We start from the raw sequence: 20,177 nt of genomic DNA, 5'->3' as shown, positions 1-20,177 counted from the left end.
TTCTACACTGCTCTCTTCCTCTTGTGCAGCTCAGGTGCCAGGTCGTTCGTCAGGTTGAGTTCTCGACCTATGCACACATAACTGCTGCATTCGGAGATGTTCGTTCTATTGAGAGCAAATGGAATGTCAGGAACTAGTCCATTTTTCATAAACATTGTCTTTGTGAGATTCAGCTGCAGTCTGATCTTTCCACACTCATGGTTGAAGTCGGCCAGCATTTGTGCTGCTTAGCTAACATTTGGTGTTACTAGAACAATGTCATCAGCAAAGCGGAGGTGGTGTAGTTGCTGAGTGTCTATCTTCACTCCCATTCCTTCCCATTGCAGTCATCACATGACATTCTTGAAGGTGGCACTGAAGAGTTTTGGTGAAATAGTATCGCCCTGCTGAATCCCTCTTTTTATGTTGATGATCACTTGCGTGTAGAATGGTGAGATTCTGGTGGTAAATCCATAATACAGCTCATGGAAGATCCTGCTGTACTGAGTTTAAATGCCTTGTTTGGCTAGAGCTTTGTTGAACACTTCAGTCTCAACAGAATTGAAAGCCATCTTTAAATCAATGAACATTAGACAGAGTGGCATCTTGAACTCCTTAGAAACCTCAATAAGTGTGGTCACCGTGTGGATATGGTCAATCGTGCTGAATTCTTTTCAGAACCTGGCTTGCTCGCATGGTTGTCCTTCATATAGTGTTCTGCCAATCCTATTTAGGATGACTTGAGTGAACAGCTTGTAGACAACAGACATCAGGCAGATTGGGCGATAGTTGCCAATGTTGTGGATGTCTCCCTTCTTGTACAGTAGAACGGTTCTGCTGGTTTTCCACTGTGACAGAACCTTGCATTCAGACAGGTAGTGTGTGAAGAGCCAAGCTAGTGTATTGATGAGTACTGATGGTAGATTCTTCAGGTGTTCAGGTCTGACCTTGTCTGGGCCGGTTGCTGTTTGATTCTTTACCAACAAAATAGCGTGTCAGATTTTGGAAGGGAGAACGTTGGGAACGATATATTCATCCTGTGGACTTTGGCATGTGGGCAGGTGGACGTGACTGTTGAAGAGATCGGAGTAGAAGTCATGGATAATCTTTTCCATTGCCCTTCTGGAAGATTTGATAGATCTATCAGAATGTCAGAGGGCAGTCATCTTGGCAAAGGATATGCAGGCGTTGCAAATGCTTTTCCCAGCTTCTGCCGCATCTGTCAGCACTGCTGCTCTTCTCTCTTCCTTTATCGCTTCTCTGCACTGCTTTGCGAGCTCAGACGTTAGCTTGTGGTTGCTTGAGACTCGTGCCAAGCCACGCTGGTGAATGAGAGAGTTTCCAAAGACAGGTGTCTTTTTGTGGCTTTCTCTCTCTCAGAGTTCCTCACACAATCATGAAGGTGCTGAATCATATTCCTTGTCGATGTGGTCAATGACAGTATCTTCCTATGTTGCCACAATAGTGCCAATGAGCTTCCAGTTGGTAGGTCATTCTGGGAGCTCTCTTCTTAAATTTTGTATCCCTTTATTCCCACTCTGTGAAGTAGAATTTTGCAAGGAGACAGTGGTCCAAATTTTGAGGCAACAGCGACATCGGTCAGGCAAAACCTTTCATTGAATATGATGTGGTCAATTTCTTTGTGGAACTGTCCACCGGGAGACTCCCATGTCTAACGTTTAGATTTGGCCTTCTGGAACTGTGAATTACCAATGATGTTTTTGGTAGACATGGTGAACTCAGTCTCTCATCCTATTTGTTCCATTCTAGACCATGGGTCCCAATGGAGTTCTTTGGATGATCTTCTCAGTCCTATCTTTGCATTAAAATCACTGAAAATGATCTTGTAAAAGGTGTGGTCTTCTTTTAGAACTTCTCCAGCTCCATGTAGAATTTCTCAATTTCTTCTTCATCGTAGTTGGAAGTTGGTGCATAGACGAGGAAGATAGAAACTGCTGGCAGTAAGCCACATCCATTCAAGAGTAAGAGTCCGATTTGTAATGTTAGGCATTCGAATGAATCAATGCTTATGGCAAAGTTCATGTTGACGAGGACACCAACATCACCAATGCCTCTTTTGTTGCATGTTTCAAGGAACAGTTCTTCTTCAGTGTCAAAAGTGGCATGGTATGGTTGATGCCTTCTCGTCTTGGTCAGACCAATGATGTTGTATTTGATCTTCTGCACTTGCACCATCAGGTCCTCAATGGATGCTTCTGATGCCAGTGTACGTGTGTTGAAAGTACAGACAGTCATTTTAGTTCTTCTTTGTTTTGGCAGCCTAGCTCGACCCTGAAATTTTATCAGCCTCTACTTGCTCATACTTCTTAATGCTGCCATATTGGGAGCTCTTTCAGGGTCAGGGGGATGAGGCCCATTGTTTTACTGTTTTTGGCATATCAAGTATGCTACGGGTAGCTTGCCAGGCTCTGATTAATATTTAATAATTAATTTTTACAAGTCAATAGCAAAAAACCCATAAATCTATTAAAATGGGCAAAGAACTAGAATTAATATTTCTCTGAAGAAAAGATACAATGGCCAACAAGTATATAAAAAGGTGTTTAGCATCACTAATCATCAAGAGAATTCAAATAAAAGCTGCAAAGATATGTTACCTAATATCTATTAGGTTGTCTATTCTAAAAGGAAAAAATGACAAAAGAAGCAATGATGTGTAAAAAATGGTAACCTTTATATATGTGAATATGAATATAATATAATATAGTATTATAGAAAAATGGCCATTCATCAAAATATTAAAAGCATATTTATATTATCTAGCAGTTATACTTTAATATTTTCAAAAATTGAATAATTTTAAATATCAGAGAAATAGAGATATCCAGCAGATAAATGGATAAAATCTACTATACAATTGTATGAGAGTATTTTCAAGAAGAAGGAAGTCATCCCATATGGAAAACTACAGATGAACCTACAGAACATTGTGCAAGTGAAATAAGCCAGTTCCAGAATGACTGATACTTGCATGATCAACGTATATGAAGTATGTAAAAAAGTCCAACTAAAAGAACAATGTAAATGGTGCTTGCAGGAGCTCTAGAAAAAGGAAAGTGGGAGTTGTTTAATGGATCAGATGTTCTAATAATGTAAATGAATAAGTTCTAGAGTTATATCATAACTAACCTCATGTATACATTGAATTAATACAATTGTTGTACCAGACAAACAGAGTTATGGTTTTACCTTTGGTATTGTTGCACAGCAATAGCTAATAATATATATAGAAAACAACTGGTTAAGATTTGAGTTTTACATTTCCAAACAGTTTCTACGAAGCAAATATCACACTGATACCAAAAGCAGACAGAGATACCACAAAGAAAGAGAATTACAGGCCGATATCCCTGATGAACACAGATGCAAAGATCCTCAACAAACTACTAGCAAATAGAATCCAACTACTCATTAAAAAGATCATACACCATGACCAAGTAGGATTCATCCCAGGGATGCAAGGATGGTTTAACATTCGGAAATCAATCAACATAATCCACCATATCAACAAAAGAAAAGATAAAAAGCATATGATCATATCAATAGATGCAGAGAAAGCATTTGATAAGATCCAGCACCCCTTTATGATGAAAACCCTAGCCAAAATGGGTATAGAGGGGACCTTCCTCAACATAATTAAAGCCATCTACCACAAGCCTACAGCAAGCATCATCCTCAATGGGGAAAAACTGAGAGCCTTCCCTCTAAGATCAGGGACGAGACAGGGATGCCCACTCTCTCCACTGCTGTTCAATATAGTACTGGAAGTACTTGCAATAGCGATTAGGCAGGAAAAAGATATTAAGGGCATTCAGGTAGGAAAGGAAGAAATCAAGCTCTCACTATTCGCAGATGATATGATACTCTACTTAGAGAACCCAATAACTTCCACCAAAAAACTCCTAGAAACAATAGACTCGTATAGTAAAGTTGCAGGTTATAAAATCAATACCCAAAAGTCCATGGCTTTCCTATACGCAAACAGTGAGAGAGAAGAAAGCAACATGAAAAAAACAATCCCATTCACAATTGTGCCCCAGAAAATCAAGTACCTAGGAATCAGCTTAACTAAGGAAGTAAAGGACCTGTACAAAGAAAACTACAAAACGCTACTTCAGGAAATAAAAGAGGACATGAGGAAATGGAAAGATATCCCCTGCTCATGGGTCGGGAGACTTAACATTGTCAAAATGGCAATACTACCGAAAGCATTGTATAAATTCAATGCAATCCCTATAAGGATACCCATGACATTCTTCAAAGAAATGGAGCAAACACTCTTGAAATTTATATGGAACAATAAGCCCCCACGAATAGCTAAAGCAATTCTTGGGAAAAAGAAAATGGGAGGAATCAACCTCCCGAACTTCAAACTGTACTACAAAGCAGTAATAATTAAAACAGCATGGTACTGGAACAAAGGCAGAACTGCAGACCAATGGAACAGGGTTGAATACACTGACATCTCTCCTCAATCATATGCTCATCTAATCTTTGATAAAGGTGCAAGTAATGTGAAGTGGAGTAAGGAAAGCCTCTTTAATAAATTGTGTTGGCATCACTGGACGGCTACATGCAAAAAAATAGGCTCAGAACTCTGCCTAACACCATGTACAAAAGTAAGATCAAAATGGATTAAAGACCTCAACATCAGACCAGAAACCATAAGGTACATTGAAGATAAAGTTGGCAAAACCCTCCATGACATTGAAGCTAATGGTATCTTCAAAGATGACACGCCACTGGCCGAGCAAGTGAAAACAGAGATAGATAAATGGGACTATCTTAAACTAAGAAGCTTCTGCACCTCCAAAGAAACAGTGACCAAAATACAAAGACAGTCTACAGAATGGGAAAGGATATTCACCGAATACACATCTGACAAGGGGTTGATATCCAGGATATACAAAATACTGGTTAAACTCCACAAGAAGAAAACATCCAACCCCATCCAAAAATGGGGCAATGAAATGAACAGAAACTTTCTCAAAGAAGAAATCCGAATGGCAAAAAAGCACATGAGAAAATGCTCTACATCATTAATCATCAGGGAGATGCAGATCAAAACCACAATGAGATACCATCTCACACCTCAGAGACTGGCCCACATTCAAAAGAACAAAAGCAACCGATACTGGCGTGGATGTGGCGAGAAAGGGACACTCCTTCACTGTTGGTGGGAATGTCCACTGGTTCAGCCCTTCTGGAAAACAGTATGGACGATTCTCAAAAAATTAGAAATTGAGCTCCCATTTGACCCAGCAATACCACTCCTGGGAATATATCCCAGAGAGGCAAAAATGTATAGTCGAAGTGACATCTGCACTTGTTTGTTCATTGCAGCACTCTTTACAATAGCCAGAAACTGGAAGAAACCTGAATGCCCAAGAACAGATGACTGGTTAAAGAAACTTTGGTACATCTACACAATGGAGTACTATGTAGCTCTTAGAAAAGATGAAGTCATGAAATTTACATACAAGTGGTACAATATGGAAAGTATCATGCTAAGCAAAATGAGTCAGAAAGAGAGGGATAGACATAGAAAGATTGCATTCATCTGGGGGATATAAAGTAACAAAGTATGAGATTAATACCCAAGAATAGCTGAGATCAGCACCAGGAGGATTACTCCATAACTTAGAGGCCAGCCGGGTATCCTAGAGGAAAGGGCTGTTCAGATAGAGAAGGGAGCACCAAATAAAGGATGTTTGGAGGATCCTCCCAGGAGGGGAGATGCATGTCGAAAGTAGACTATGGACTGAACATGTTTGCCATTCAATGCCTCTTTTGCAGACCACAACACCCAAACGGAGAGAGAGAACACAGGGAATTGCCCTGCCACAGAGACAGGGGGGATGGAGGGATGGGGGTGGGAGGGATATTATCCATGGTGGTGGAAAATGGGCACTGGTGGAGGGATGGGTATCTGATCATTGTATAATTGAAACCAAAGCACAAAAAAATTGTAAATATACAACTTTAAAAAAAATAAAATAAAATAAAGGGGAAAAAAAAAAAAAGATTTGAGTTTTAATTCTTTCAGTCTCAAATCCTTTCCCCAAACTTGGTTATAAGGTTCATCAACAACAAAGAATAGAAAGCAACTAATGACTCATCTATTGCATGGGAGGCAATGTGTGACAGCTAATTTTTTATTGAGGAAGAAATTTTGATATCATTCATGTTTCACAGATGATGCACATGAAGTGGGGTTGGAGTGATAGCACAGCAGGTAAAGCGTTTGCCTTGCATGAGGCCTGACCCAGGTTCGATCCCCAGCATCCCATATGGTCCCCTGAGCACGGCCAGGAGTAGTTCCTGAGTGCATGAACCAGGAGTAACCCCTGAGCATCGCCGGGTGTGACCCAAAAAGAAAAAAAAAACTACATGAAGAATATTCTAGTGACTGTAGCATTGTCCTCCCGTTGCTCATCTAGTTGCTTGAGCGGGCACCAGTAACGTCTCCATTGTGAAACCTGTTGTTACTGTTTTTGGCGTATTGAATATGCCATGGGGAGCTTGCCAGGCTCTGCTGTGCGGGCGGAATACTCTCTACTCTCAATAGCTTGCTGGGAATTCCAAGTGTGATAGAGGAATTGAACCCGGATCGGCTGCGTGCCAGGCAAACGCCCTATTTGCTGCGCTATCGTTCCAGATCTAGTAACAGATCTGTTAATTTTAACTCACTTCTTTCGTCTCATCTTCTGCTTTGACCTCTGCAAAAAATATTTTCTTTCCTCTTAGCCAATATGTTCAATCACAAACAGAACAAAGAAACACATGGAAAAAATCATTGAAAATAAGAAAAGAATAATTCAGTTCTACCTTAGTGTTCAATAAAATATGGTGACTTAATCCTAGGATAGTTTAACTAATGTTATGACTCGATGAACTGTGACAGATTATGTCATCTGAAATGTGCAATGACAGTGTTTCTCCAACACAGCTTTATCAACTTTACTAGAATAGGGTCTAATTAAGAAGCTTTTGAAGTTTTAAGTCATTAGCACCCGTTTCCACATTGTTTGTAGGGAATGCTCTCTTCAGCCCACTAGAGTGTGTCCAGGTGGAAAAAAAACACTAGCCATAACCTTTTAGTTATATTATTACTCCATCATCTTTTAACCTCAGGTGGAATTAGAAAATAAGCATTTATGAGTCTCAAATCACTTTTGACTGCTCATCACTGTTAAAAATGCTGATAGCTGATTGTGACACAGTCATTATAGAAAGAATATCTTTCTATCCTGTCTGTGATCTTTTGAGATTTAATTAAGCTTAGGTACAAAGTGTGATAGTGTCTGTAGAAGCCCTCTTAATTACTTATCAATCAATATTTCTGGAAGAACTTTGTCAGGCATTATAGGAGATATAAAAAAGCAATAGTTATGGTTCTAGCACTCAAAGAGTGATTCTCAGGGTCTATTATCATTGACTATATTTTATTTCTTTACTGTATTTTTTTATATTTTCACATATAAATGACATCATTTCATATTTTTTCTTCTTAGACAGATTTAACTCAACATAATAATCCTCCAGTTCTAACCAAGCTGCAGCGAAGTGCAGGATTTCACCTTTTCTTATAGTTTTCCATTATGTATATATAGCACAATTTCTTTATCCTCTCATCAGTTGTTTGGCATCTAAGTTTTTTCCATATCTTGGTTATTGTTAATAATATTTGAAAATAGGAGTGCAAATAGATGTTTGAATTAGAGGTTTTTACTTTTGGATCTGATTTTTTCTGGAACCTAAGGCCTCAACCATGTAAGATATGTGCTCTGCTGCTACCTTAGATAAAGATTTGATCTAGATCTATACCTCAGATATATATCTGATTAGTTCTCTATATCAGGCCCCTTGAATTTGTAATTTTGTATTCTTGAAGTAGATGTGGAATGGAATCACTAGGTCCTATGAAAGCATAGGTTTTTTAAAAGACGTTTTCAATAGGGGCCGGAGTTATAGCACAATGGGTAGGACATTTGCCTTGCACATGGCTGACCCAGGTTTGATCCCCAGCATCTCATATGGTCCCCCAGCACTGCCAGGAATAATTCCTGAGTGAAAAGCCAGAAGTAAACCCCTGAGCATCGCTGGGTGTGACCCAAAAAGCAAAAAAATAAGAAAGGAATTTTTCAATAGAGGCTGAACCAGACGACAGTCCCACCAAGTGGGTATTGGTTCCTTTGGCACCACATCCACATCCCTGGTGGCACTTTTTGAAGTAGGCTAATATTATTGGTCTGAAGTGAAAATACATTGTGGTTTTAATTGGCATTTCCCTGATAATTAGTGGTGCTGTACATATTTTCATATGCATATGAATTTTCTATATGTCTTCTTGGGGAACATCTGTTCATCTCCTTTCCCTATTATTTGATGGGGTATATGATTTTTATTAATTGAGCTTCATGATTTAAAAAAAAAAAATCCCATCTATTAGCCCTCTGTCAGATGTATGGTGAGTGAATATTTTTCTCCCTCTCAGAAGATTTTATTTTCATTTCAGTCATTTCTTTTGCAGTGCACTGACGTTACAGTTTCATGTAGTCCTTTTTGTTTATATTGGAGCAATAGTACAGCGTTAGGGCTTTTGTAGGCCAAGCCGAGTTCGGTTCCTCCGCCCCTCTCAGAGAGCTTGGCAAGCTACCGAGAGTATCTTGCCTGCACGGCAAAGCCTGGCAAGCTACCCATGATGTATTCAATATGCCAAACACAGTAACAACAAGTCTCAAAATGGAGACATTACTGGGCCCGCTCGAGCAAATCGATGAACAACGGGAGGACAGTGTTTATTTGTTTATATTAGTCAATGATGTAGAATCATTGTAAAGTCTCTAAAATCATAATTGAGAATTCTTTCACGGGGCTACCCATGCAATTCTGTGGACACTTCTTTAGTTTTCAGTTCGTACCCTTTTCTGTCATATTGATTCTGCCTCACACCTGGAGTGAAATTTCCTCTTTTCATAAAGATTCCCATCAGATTACACTTTCAGGTCTCATTTTAACTTAATTCCTACTTTTTTAATATGGGGTCACACCCGGCTGTGCTGAAATTGAGACCTGGTGAAAAACCACTTTCAGAGATGCCTCTTCAGCTATGCAATAATCACTAATTTTAAGTTCCTATCCTCGGATTTGTGCAACATTAAAAAAGTTCCTCCAGGGGACTCCAATATTCAACATTTTGTGTGATAAAGGGAAACAACTTTGTACTCCAAGAACAGTGATTTGGAGTATAAGTAATGAATTTACTATCATAATATTAATCCTGATGGGTTATAGATTAAAATCATAAATAAGCCAACTCTAGTTTATTAGAACCAAAGGAGAGAGTTTTCTATACACTTGACATTCCAGGAGCCTAAATACATGCTTTTATGTCAGAGTGACTGGTCAAACATTGCATCATTTTATATAGACATGGTACATAAAATTAGGAAATACTAATAGGTGTAAACCCTTTCCCAACCCCATAAGCTTTTCTAATTGCATAGTTTCTTGATCTTAGGAACAAATAGACACTACTTCCACTACCCAGCCGTCGCCACACTCCAGGACGCTTTCCGGACCCACGCGGCAGCTCCGGCCGAGACCCACGCACAACTGAAGACCCACAGAACAAGGTAAGTGGAACTCTCTGAGACCTTGGACTCCAGGCTCGGCGGACCCAGGGACAGAGCTTCTCTGCTTGCTCCCACCACCACAGGTGACAAAGGGATTCTAATCAGGAGCCCCACCCTACCCTGCCCTGTCTGCTTCCATCAACCACCCAGGGATCGAATTGTGCACAGGAGACCCACCCTACCCAGATAAATACCCCACTGGCAGATTTCCACTCTCGACACTACTTCCACTACCCAGCCGTCGCCACACTCCAGGACGCTTTCCGGACCCGCGTGGCCGAAAGTGGCCGCGCAACACATCATAAGACACTAAATACCCGTCTTCTGGAATTGTCGTACCATATTTGATAGGGTTCAAATATGGTAACACCTACAAGGGTGATTAGAGGCCACCCCAAAAGCCTCTATACCTCTCGGAAAGACTGGCAAGCTACCGAGAGTATTCCGCCCGCACGGAAGAGCCTGGCAAGCTATCCGCTGTGTATTCGTTATGCCAAAACCAGTAACTACAACTGGTCTAATTCACCTGACCCTGAAGGCTTCACCGACATGGCAGCACTGAGAAGGATGAGAAAGGAGAGGCCGACAAAATCTCAAGGCCGACCTAGGCTGCCACAACGAAGGAAGACAAAAATGATCGTCTGTACTTTCAATGCACGTACGCTAGCATCAGATGCATCCATCGAGGACCTGATGGTACAAGCGCGAATGATCAAGTACGACATCAGTGGTCTGACTGAGACAAGAAGGCACGAATCTCACCATGCTGTTTTCGACACGGGAGAAGAATTGATCCTCGGAACATGCGATAAAAGAGGTGTTGGAGGCATCGGTGTCCTTGTCAACACAAACTTGGCCAAGAGCATTGATTCATTCGAATGCCTAACAACCCGAATCGGACGTTTACATTTGAATAGATGTGGCTCACTGCCTGCAGTTTCTATCTTCGTTGTCTACGCACCAACATCTCATTATGATGAAAGAGAAATCGAGAAGTTCTACATGGAGCTAGAGAAGTTCTATAAAGAAGACCACACCTTCTACAAGATCATTGTGGGTGATTTTAATGCCAAGATAGGACCGAGAAGATCAGCTGAAGAACTTCACATCGGGACCCATGGCCTAGAATGGAACGAACAGGGTGAGAGAATGTCTGAGTTCATCATGTCGACCAAGACCATTCATGGTAACTCACAGTTCCAGAAGGCAGAATCTAAACGATGGACATGGGAGTCTCCCGGTGGACGATTCCACAATGAAATAGACCACATCATATTCAATCGACGGTTTTGCCTGACTGATGTCGCTGTTGTCCCAAAATTTCGAACGGGATCGGACCACCGTCTCCTTCGTGCAAAATTCTACTTCACAGAGCGGGGAGAAAGGGCTGCAAAGTTCAAAAAGAGAACTCCCAGAATGACCACCAACTGGGAACTCTTTGGTACTATTGCGGCAACATGGGAAGATGCCATTGTTGACAACATTGACGAGGAATACGATCGACTGGTTCAGCACCTCCATGAATGTGCGAGGAACGCCAAGAGAGAGATAGCCACAAAAAGTCGCCTATCTTCGAAAACTCTTGAGCTAATTCGCCAGCGTGGTTTGGCGCATGCCTCAGGCAACCGCAAGCTAACGTCCGAGCTTGCAAAGCAGTGCAGAGTTGCGATCAAGGAAGACCTCAAAGAGAGAAGAGCAGAAGTACTGGTAGATGCGGCAGAAGCCGGGAAAAGTATTCGTAACGCCCGCCTGTCCTTCGCCAACTATAAGACCAAGATGACTGCCCTCCGACGTCCTGATGGATCCATCACATCCTCCAGAACGGCAATGGAGAAGATTATCCATGACTTCTACTCAAATCTCTTCGATAGCCATGTCCACTTGCCGACATACCAAATTCCACAGGATGGGTATGTCGTTCCTAACGTTCTCCCTTCCGAAATCCGACACGCCATTTCGTTGGTAAAGAAGCAAACAGCACCCGGCCCAGACAAGGTCAGACCTGAACACCTGAAGAACCTGCCGTCAGTACTCATCAATACACTGGCTCGGCTCTTCACTCGCTACCTGTCTGAATGCAAGGTTCCGTCCCAATGGAAAACCAGCAGGACCGTACTACTGTTCAAGAAGGGAGACATCCATGACATTGGCAACTATCGCCCGATCTGCCTATTGTCTGTCATCTACAAGCTGTTCACTCGAGTCATCCTGAATAGGATTGGCAAAACACTAGATGAAGGACAACCATGCGAGCAAGCAGGGTTCCGCAAAGGATTCAGCACCATCGACCATATCCACACGGTAACCAAGCTCATTGAGGTTTCTCGGGAGTTCAAGATGCCGCTCTGCTTAACGTTCATTGATTTAAAGAAGGCCTTTGATTCTGTTGAGACAGAAGCGGTCATTGAAGCCCTAGCCAATCAGGGCATTCAAGCCCAATACATCAGGATCCTCCGTGAGCTGTATTGCGGATTCACTACCAGGATCTCACCATTCTACAAAGAAGTGATCGTTGATGTCAAGAGAGGGGTGCGGCAGGGTGATACCATTTCACCAAAACTCTTCAGTGCCACCCTCGAGAACATCATGCGACGACTGGAATGGGAAGGAATGGGAGTGAAGATAGATGGTCGGCAACTACACCACCTCCGCTTTGCTGATGACATTGTTTTAATAACACCAAACATCAGCCAAGCGGCACAAATGCTGGCCGACTTTGACCGTGAGTGTGGAAAGGTAGGACTACAGCTGAATCTTACGAAGACAATGTTTATGAGAAACAGCCTTGTTCCTGACGCCCCATTCGCTCTCAATGGAACGACCATCTCCGAATGCAACAGCTATGTCTACCTAGGTCGAGAGGTCAACATGAGAAATGACCTGGCACCCGAGCTGCGCAGGAGGAAGAGAGCGGCTTGGAACGCCTTCAAGAACGTCGAAGAAATAGCTAAGAGGACGAAGAACCTCCGGCTCCGGGCACATCTCTTTGATTCCACTGTTCTTCCTGCATTAACATATGCCTCAGAGACCTGGGCCCTACGCAAACAAGATGAGAACGCCATTCAGGTCTCCCAAAGAAGAATAGAAAGAGCTATGCTTGGAGTAACACGTTTCACTCAAATGAGAGAACGAATCCGGAGTTCTGACATCCGTCGACGATCAAGGATCAGGGACGCTGTCTCATATGCCAAGGTGTCGAAAATCAGATGGGCTGGTCACGTAATGAGATTTAAAGACGACCGTTGGACTAGAGCTGTTACTGATTGGATTCCACGGGATGTCAAGAGACTGCGTGGCCGCCCACCTATCAGATGGTCAGACTTCTTTGTCAAGATCATGAACGATCGGTTTGAGGCCCTCCATGTTCCCGGAGCGAAGAGATGCCATTGGGCTACACTAGCACGCGACAGGGACAAATGGAGACGTTACTGGCGCCCGCTCGAGCAAATCGACGACTAACGGGAAGTTAAGTGATTAAGTGATTAAGTAAACCCTTTCCCAACCCCATAAGCTTTTCTAATTGCATAGTTTCTTGATCTTAGGAACAAATAGGATTTTTCAAGTTGAAACATAGGCTCTTTAGAGATCCAACTTGATCACCAAGTCATATAGTACATCAAAAGGGTAAGCCTTAGGATATGGCACTTAAATTTCCTACCATGATAAAGAAGGAGAGAATAGACATGGGAAATCTAAAACAATGCCCGTGATCTTATTTTCTTTGGAGTCAAACCACATTAACTTGTCTCATTGCTATTGAACAAAGACCTATAATGAATAATGGTGTCACTGACTTTAGTCCATCCATCAGGAAAACATTCTGTGCCCAGAAACTCTGAGTCTTTCTTCACAGATATTAACACTCTTCTCAGAAATTAATGCAAACTTTATGATGGCTCTGAATACTTGAACACTCTCCCAAAGCAGAGACAGTGGGGTTTTTGTTTCTCATAGGAAGAGCATGGTCATCAGATGGCTATTACCATCAGATGGAAGTTGGGGAAGTCAATGACAAAAGCTAACTTGAAAAAAATATTCACAAAGCCAGAGTAAATTTTTCCTAAAACAGAGTTTTTCTAACAAACTTAAATCAGCCACAAAATAATCAATGATCAGAATTAAAAGATAACCCACAGATTGGTTAAAAAAATTTGCCTGCCAATCATCTGACAAAGATATTAAAATCCAGGATCTATATACATATATAGCACTTATAAATTTAACAATAAAAAAATGAACCCAATCAACAAATGGGAGAACTAAACAGAAGCTTCCTCACAGAAGACATTGATGGCTGATAGATAGATGAAAGAAAATGCTCAGCATAGTTTATTATTAAGGAAATGCAAATGAAAACAATGAGATATCACCTCACACCAGTGAAACTGACACACACCAAAAAACAAAAATGGCCAGTGTCGTGAATTTGGAAAAAAAAGGAATCCTCATCACAGCTGGTGGTAATGTAAACTGGTATAATCGCTTTGGAAAATAATCTGGACACTTCTCAAAAACTAAAACTTGAGCTTCTATATGATATAGCAATTCTATATCTGGCATCAACCAGCAAGGGTCCAAAATCTCTATTCAGTAAAAATACACACATTTGTGTTCCTATGTTAATTGTAACATTATTCACAATAAACAGATGTGAAAACAACCAAGTGTCCAAGAACAGATGACTATATAAAGAAACTATGGCATATACATATGTGTGTGTGTGTATATATATATATATATATATATATTCACACAAATAATACACACACAATGGCATACTACTTTGCTACAAGAAAAGATTAAATCATGCAATATGTCACTATGTGGAAGGAAATGGAAGGAATCATGCTGAGTGAAGACAATCAGAAGGAGAAGGCCAAAACCAAATTGATCTCTCTTGTAAATTGATATGTAGAGAAGCAGAGTAAGGGAATAACACATGGCTAAAAGCTACAGGACATGAAACCAGTTTAAAGAACTTGGTTTTATCATAGCAGGGAGAGAGTGTCAAGGATTTGATGGGGTGGGAAACACTAAGACAATGATGGAGAGAAGCAGACACTCTGATGGAAGGTGAGGTGTAGGAATGTTTTATGCACAAAACCTTATCATTTACATTATTGTAAACCACAGTAAGGAAAATAATACTTAAATACAAAGCAGTGAATTAGATATTTAACAGTGTTTTTTTTTGTTTTTTCTTTAAAGAGCTGTTTATTTTTATTTTTATTTTTATTTTTTTTATTAGTGAAACACCATGAGGTACAGTTATAGGCTTACAAATTTTGTGCTTGGGTTTCAGTTATACAATGTTCAAGTGCCCATCCCTCCACCAGTGCCCGTCATCCATCACCACGGGACCCAGCATCCCCCCCACCCCCACCCCCGTCCCATCCTGCCTCTGTGGCAGGGTATTCCCCCTTGTTCTCTCTCTCTTCTTTTGGGTACTGTGTTTTGCAAGAGAGGCTTTGAGTGGTAATCATGTTTGGTCTATAGACTACTTTTAGCATGCGTCTCCCATCCTGGGAGGGCCCTCACAACACCCTTCATTTGGTGCTCTCTTCTCTATCTGAGCTTCTTTTCACCTAGAATGTGTGGCTGGCCTTCCATTCATGGAGCAAAATTCCTGGTACTAATCTCAGCCATTCCAGGGTGTTAATCTCCCTTTTTGTTGCTTTATGTTCCGCAGATGAACGCAATCTTTCTGTGTCTATCCCGCTCTTTCTTTTTGAACTCAGTGAGCAGCAGTATGTTACAGGAAAAATGGATTTGTTAGTTATATTCCTCAATTTATGTAGATATAGTCACATTGCTAACTATATTCAATTAAAAGAACTAAATTTAAGCACACTCTTTACAGGAGCATTTATGTTTCAAAGAGTTCTTCTATAATGTGGGTAATGAAGGGAAAACACTAAGAACATAAAAAGGAGTAGAACTATTGGTGAGATGGTTTCTGGATCCTGGAACTAGTATAAGTACTTTGATTAAGAGAGACTGATCAAATAAGCCTGAGTGTCTATAAGTACTAAAAGAAATATGGAAGAACGTACTTTAATATTTTAATCTTACTTTATTCGCAATGCTGGGAAATACCATTAGTTTTCATGTTGTCTTCTTTTCAAATTCCAAAATAAAGGTAGAATATATATGTCTGATATTCAAAAAATCAAACAGTATCTAATAACACTATTATCATAAACACTATAGTTAATAAATCATAGTGATGGAAAGAGAAAAGAAAAATATTATTATAGAACAGAGTACCCTAAAATTCTTGTTATCAAAAAACACCATTCTTATGCCACTTTCTATTTCTCATGTTCTATGTCATAGGAACCACATCACTGTTTTTCAGGGTAAAATTCTCCTTGTGCTTTATCATTTCTTTTATTCAAGTGGGAATATATAAATACACACTTTTATTCAAGTAGGAATATATATATGTAAATGACAGGTTGCTCATTATATTGAAAATCTTCAGCTCAAAACCATAATCATCAATTTAACTGTGAGGTTTACTTAATTTTTATTTTTTTAAATCAGAAATATCATTTCTACCTGGTTCATTTCATTCAGGAAAAAACCAATATCTTCATCTCCAACTCTCAGAACTAGCTGTATTCCTACAAGTCCTCTTTAGAAATGATTTATACTTCAAACCTGCAGCACCACCATTCTTTTCTGTCTTGAATTTATAGAGCTACAGTGTGGTATCCACCACAGATCAAGGTCCTCAAAGATCTCCCAGTGTTCTGATCTTTTCATTCCAATCTTTATTTTCCAATAACTCAGTACTCTCTTATGTTGAACTTTGAGGATGGTTATGATTTGCCCTCCAGTGATAAGACCCATGACACATTACTCATTTGGTCCTAAGACGGTTTTCTTCATTTCCCCAAATTCATAGGTTGCTTTCTATTATAATTTGAACATCCTTCCTTGAAAAGCAGATTTGACAAGATGTGAAGTGTAGTCTTTGCATGTTGTGGCTTCACATCTTCTCAGAAGAGGCCCATGCAGAGCACACCATCTTGGAATAGTAAACAAGTTTGAATTGTTCGCTCTTAGGTTCTTTTTTTGTTTTCCTCTTTTGTCTTGGAGAAAACAGTGTATCCACATTCAGTACAAGTGACTCCAGCTGACCTTGGTAGCTATAAATTGTGGTATCATTATTAGTCCTGAAATCTATGTATCTGTTAGAAATTAGTTTGCATCTATAGACAGACCAAATAAGAGATGGAATACTCAGTTTCTATTACTGAATATATTCTAAAATGAGAGAGTTTTGATGCTTAGTGATTTTCTTCATAGATTTTTTTCCTTTAGAACCAAAGTATCACCACATTATGTAGTAAATGTCTGATCAGATCAGTTTTCTAGTTATTTATGTGAAACAGTGATCCGGTATTTTCTTTGGTACAATAATAAACTTAGCTGCTAAAATTCTTATTTTCTTAGATAAGAACAGTGACAGTACTGCGGATAAGGTGTTTGCCTTGTATTTCTGACACCATATATGGTCCCCCGAGCCCCATCATGAGTGATCCCTGAGTGCAGGTTCAGGAGCAAACCCTGAGCATCAATAGGTATGGCCCAAAAACTAAAAAAAGAAAGAAAGAAATATTTTTTTCCTTCCCTATTTTAGCTGTCTATGGTTAAGGAAACTTCATTCCTTGATGATAAAAGATATTTCTTTTACCTGCATTTGGTTTTCCATATCTTTTTTTTTAATTGAGGGTGGGGGGATAAGAGGGTTGGGGTGGGGACAGTAGGATGAGGAGGTACCTGGTGGTGCTCAGGGTCCACGTGATCAGAGGATTGACCATGGGCTTCCCACATGCAAAGCATGTACTCCAGACTTTTGAGACTTTTCCTATCCCCATGCTTTGCTGCATCTTGAAAAAGTCTATTCTGATTCCTGATCACTGTGAATTCTCACTTCCAGTTTAGGTCATCCTAACAGCTTATGGGCAATATGCACCTTGATTTCTGAACTTTGCCAGGGTTTCATCTTCACATTTCCCACCCTGTTATGACTTATTTCCCTTGTTTTCATTGATCTGATACTAGAAAATGTTGTTCAGGGTTTAGTCATTTCAGGTAAGTCTGGTAAGCAAATATCCTCCACCACCCCCACCCCCCTTCATGGAGTTTAACACTACAAAAGCTACAAAAGCTTCATTTGCATCACAGTCTATGGAGATGGAGAAGGCATCCACCATCTTTCACCTCTATAGTCTGAAATATGGAGCCCCCACAGGAGAAAAGTCAAGAGTGATTCTTTTTTTCACAGTTAGGTTGGGGCTTGCCATTTCTACCACATTCTGTTGACTGGAATTCAGTCACACATAACTGTGAGGTACCCTGAGAAGCCATCCATTTTTTTGTGTGTGTGCTTGGGAAGAGTAAATGGTATAGTTATTGTGAATATGCCATTTTTGATGATGCAAAGTCCTTTTATGTTTCCATCTTCTTTCATTTCTAAAATTGTCTCTGACAGATAATGAGTAATCGATACATGTTTGTGAGAAAAGCAACTTTTTAAAAAGTGTTTTTGGGGAAATGCCATTTGGCAGTCTTTTATCAGGGTTGGAAAAATGTGGTTAATTGATTTTTCCTGTTACTTGATATCTGAGTATTTCATGCTGCTTCAGTTTGATGTCATTTCCTTAGAATAAATATGTAATTTCCATTATTGTGAGTCAGTTTAGAATTTTTAAAAAAATTTAAACCTGACAAGAAAGAAAAAGATAAGATACTGAGTATATTCTGTGATTATTTGACCTCTTCCCTTAAGGGTGAATTTTTATTTAATCTAAATGGATCATATTTCTTTTATTTTTAACAAATATTATTAATTGATGTGAAGTGTTAATTACTCTCATTACTGATAAAATCACAAATCATGAATCAGGACCATCCTGTTATTTGTCAAATTGCCTCGAGCAGGCCCCAGTAACGTCTCCTTCGTCCTAGCCCTGAGATTTTTAAAAGGTGCCATATTCACACCCAAAAAGAGAGAGAGAACACAGGGGATTGCCCTGCCACAGAGGCAGGGGGGGATGGGGGGATGGGGGTGGGGGGGGATATTATCCATGGTGGTGGAAAATGGCACTGGTGGAGGGATGGGTATCTGATCATTGTATAAGCAAACCCAAGCACAAAAAATTGTAAATCTACAACTGTACCTCATGGTGTTTCACTAATAAAAAAAAATTTTTTTTAAAAAAGTGCCATATTCAAGGCTCTTTCAGAGTTAGGAGAATGAGACCCATCATTGTTACTGGTATTTGGCATATTGGGTATACCCCGGGGAGTTTGCCAGACTCTACAGTTTGGGCAGGTTACATTCGGTACTGATAAAATGATTATTGCAAAATATATAAATTCATACACATAATCCCATCAACATCCAAGACCCAAAGACTATAAAACCCAGCTCACAGAACTGTGCAGTCGCATTCGCGGCCGCATGACATCTTCTTATCTTATTCTTACTTTGGACAACCTTGATTGTAACCTGCCCACATGGCAGAGTCTGGCAAACTCCCCATGGTGTACCCAATATGCCAAATACCAGTAAGAATGAAGGGTCTCATTCTCCTAACTCAGAAAGAGCCTTGAATGTGGCACTTTTTAAAATCCCGGGGCTAGGGTGAAGGAGACGTTACTGGTGCCTGCTCGAGGCAATCGCCGAACAATAGGATGATCGTGATATAAATTCATATTACACTTAATGAATAGAAAATGGTATTTTATCCTAAAAATAATTATAATTCTTGAAAATATGCCTTTCTCTTATAAGTCTACACATATTGCAATTAACTATGTATATATATATTTGTGTATACATATGTATATATGGCATAAAATGTTTCATATATATTGTTAATATCACTCCTGGGTGTGGTTAGCACAGTGTGTAGGGTGTTTGCCTTGCACATGGCCGACCCAGTTTCAATTCCTCTGCCCCTCTTGGAGAACCGGGCAAGGTACTGAGAGTATCCCGCTCGCACAGCAAAGCCTGGCAAGCTCCCCTTGACATATTCACTATGCCAAAAACATTAACAGCAAGTCTCACAATGGAGATATTACTGGTGCCTGCTTGAGCAAATCGATGAACAATGGGAGGACAGTGCTACAGTGCTAATATCACTCCTAATATGTCTTGATCTTAAATTTTCTCTTTTGGATGGGCCAGGGGGACAGATAAATGGTCAGAAATTACCACAATGCAGTGTGGGGGGGTGGAGGGTAGTTAAGATAGAGGATAGTCTAATATGACAATATTAGTTGGAAATAATCACTCTGGACAAAGAACTGAGTGTTGAAAGTAGGTAAAGGGATATACATGATAACCATTTAATATCTGTATTTCAAACTATAATATCTAAAATGAGAGAGAGAAAGAGAGGAGAAGTGCCTGCCATAGATTCAGGCAGGGGTGGGGGGTGGTTTATAGGAATGGGAGGAAAATCCCACAATATTGCTGGGAAATTGCACTGGTAGAGGAATGGATGTTGGAACATTGTATGC

Source organism: Sorex fumeus, unplaced genomic scaffold (genome assembly GCF_029834395.1).
Source record: "Sorex fumeus unplaced genomic scaffold, SorFum_2.1 ptg000037l, whole genome shotgun sequence".
NCBI classification, from domain to species: Eukaryota; Metazoa; Chordata; class Mammalia; order Eulipotyphla; family Soricidae; genus Sorex; species Sorex fumeus.
This window is presented reverse-complemented; position numbering follows the sequence as displayed.